At 48.2% G+C, this 2,536-nt stretch overlaps 1 pseudogene; it reads left to right on the top strand.

Moving 5' to 3' along the window:
* LOC142046184 (uncharacterized) overlaps nt 1-2,310 on the top strand; it is a 10,790-nt pseudogene extending 8,480 nt beyond the window's left edge.
* The last annotated feature ends 226 nt before the right edge of the window (nt 2,311-2,536 follow it).

Raw genomic sequence — 2,536 nt, 5'->3', positions numbered from 1 at the left:
ACTGGCCCCAGGACTGACCCTTGGGGCACTCCACTTGAAACTGGCTGCCAACTAGACATGGAGCCATTGATCACTACCCGTTGAGCCCGACGATCTAACCAGCTTTCTTTCCAACTTATAGTCCATTCATCCAGCCCATACTTCTTTAACTTGCTGGCAAGAATACTGTGGGAGACCGTATCAAAAACTTTGCTAAAGTCAAGGAATAACACATCCTTTGCTTTCCCCTCATCCACAGACCCAGTTATCTCCTCATAGAAGGCAATTAGGTTAGTCAGGTACTGGATCTGATCGCTGTATGGGGAAAGGATTCCATACTAGCAGAGCTACGTTCCAAAAGACGGAATGCCAAAACATTTGAAAAAGTCTCCAAGGGCATGATGGAGAGAGGACACAATAGGGACTCACTACAGTGCCATGTGAAAGTTAAGGAGCTCAGACAAGTGTATCAGAAAACCGAAGAAGCAAATGGACAGTCCGGTGCAGGGTCACAGACATGCTGCTTCTACAGTGAGCTGCATGCAATTCTAGGGGGTGCCGCTACCACTACCCCACCCCTGACCGTGGATTCTGAGAAGTGGGTACTCTCAGCCATGCCTGAGGATTCTGTGGACGGGGAAGATGATGATGATGATGAGCACGAGCTTGTGGAGGGCACACAGCACACCATTCTCCCCAACAGCCAGGATCTTTTCCTCAGCCTGACTGAAGTAGCCTCGCAACCCTCCAAAGGTGGTATCCTGGACCATGAAGCCATAGAAGGGACTCTGGTGAGTGTACCTTTGTAAATATAAAACATAGTTTAAAAGCAAACATTTTTTAATGGTTAATTTGCCCTGAGGACTTGGGATGCTTTCGTGGCCAGTACAGTACTGGAAAAGTCTATTAATGTGTCTAGGGATGGAACGGAAATCCTCCAGGGACGTCTTCATTAAGCTCTCCTGGAGGTACTCCAAAAGCCTTTGCAGAAAGTTTCTGGGCAGGGCAGCCTTATTCTGTCCTCCGTGGTAGGACACTTTACCGTGCCATGCTAATAGCAAGTAATCTGGTATCGTTGCATGACAAAGCATGACAGCATATGGTCCTGGTGTTTGCTGGCATTCAAGCAACCTCCGTTCTTTATCTCACTGTGTTATCCTCAGGAGAGTTATATCATTCATGGTAACCTGGTTGAAATATGGGAATTTAATTAAGGGGACAGAGGTGGCTGTTCCTACTGGGCTGTTTGCCTGTGGCTGAAAAGAAATCCTTCCTTGCAGTTAGCCAAGTGGTGGGGAGGGGGGCATTGGCACTGAGCTGTTCACGTTGGCTAGCAGGGATCTTTCGTGATACTAGCCACGCAGTGGGGGCAGGGGTAAAGTGATTATCCCAGAGAATTGGATGCGGGGGTTAGTTTGGTTTCTGCTGCTGCACGTTAACACGAAAACCACAGCACTCAACGGGCTTTGCTTGATATGGGAAAGGAGGGTGCTGCTTTTATGAAGGTTGCAGAAGCCAAAAGCCAATGGCTTACCATGGCCGCATGCAAGCCGAATTCTGTTGCCCGTCCCTGCGTCTGTGATCTCTAACACCAAAGCCACAGGCACTCAATATTAAGATGCAAAATGCGACCTTGTACCGAAATCACATGCTATGTAACGTGAATAGTGTTGTTCACCATGAAAGAGTATACTCATTGTTCTGTAAAATGTATCTTTTTAAATACTTCTCTCCCTTTTTTCCCTCCTGCAGCTGCAACTTTTTCAAGCCTCCTTTCTCCGTCCCGAAAGCTATCTCAGATAAGGCGGCAAAAAAACGTAAGCGAGATGAAATGTTCTCTAAGATCATGCAGTCGACCCGCAGTGAAAGAGCTCATTTGAATGAGTGGAAGGACACAGTATCACAGTACAGGAAAGTGGCCAATGAATGTGAGGACAGGAGGGACGAACATGAGGACAGGAGGGATGCTTGAGATGAGAGGTGCTGGCAGGAAGATCAGAGGAGACAGGATGCAATGCTGGAGCTATTTTGGGATCAAACAGACATACTCCGGCGTGTGGTGGAGCTTCAGGAGTGGCAGCAGGATCACAGAGTGCCGCTGCAGCCCCTATATAACCGCCCTCCCGTCTCCCCATGTTCCATAGCCTCCTCACCCAGATGCCCAAGAATGTGTGTGTGTGTGGGGAGGCTCCGTGCACCCTGCCACTCCACCCCAGTGGACAGCCCAAGCAAAAGACTGTCATTCAACAAGTTTTGAAATGGCCTTTTCCTTCCTTCCCTCCTGCCACACCCCACCCGGGCTACCTTGTCAGTTCTCTCCCTATTTTTATAATCAATTCATAAAGAATACATGGTTTTTAAACAATAGTGACTTTATTTAGTTTGCAAGCAAGCTGTGATCGAAGGGGGTAAGGTGGGTGGCTTACAGGGAATGAGTCAAGGGGGCAGGTTTTCATCAAAGAGAAACAAACAGAACTCTCACACCGTAGCCTGGCCAGTCATGAAACTGGTTTTCAAAGCTTCTCTGATGCGCAGCGCTTCCTGGTGTGCTCTTCTA

The sequence above is a fragment of the Chelonoidis abingdonii genome, chromosome 2, assembly GCF_003597395.2.
Source record: "Chelonoidis abingdonii isolate Lonesome George chromosome 2, CheloAbing_2.0, whole genome shotgun sequence".
In the NCBI taxonomy this organism is placed as follows: Eukaryota; Metazoa; Chordata; order Testudines; family Testudinidae; genus Chelonoidis; species Chelonoidis abingdonii.
The sequence above is the reverse complement of the archived record's forward strand: the minus strand, read 5'-3'. Positions and strand labels throughout refer to the sequence as shown.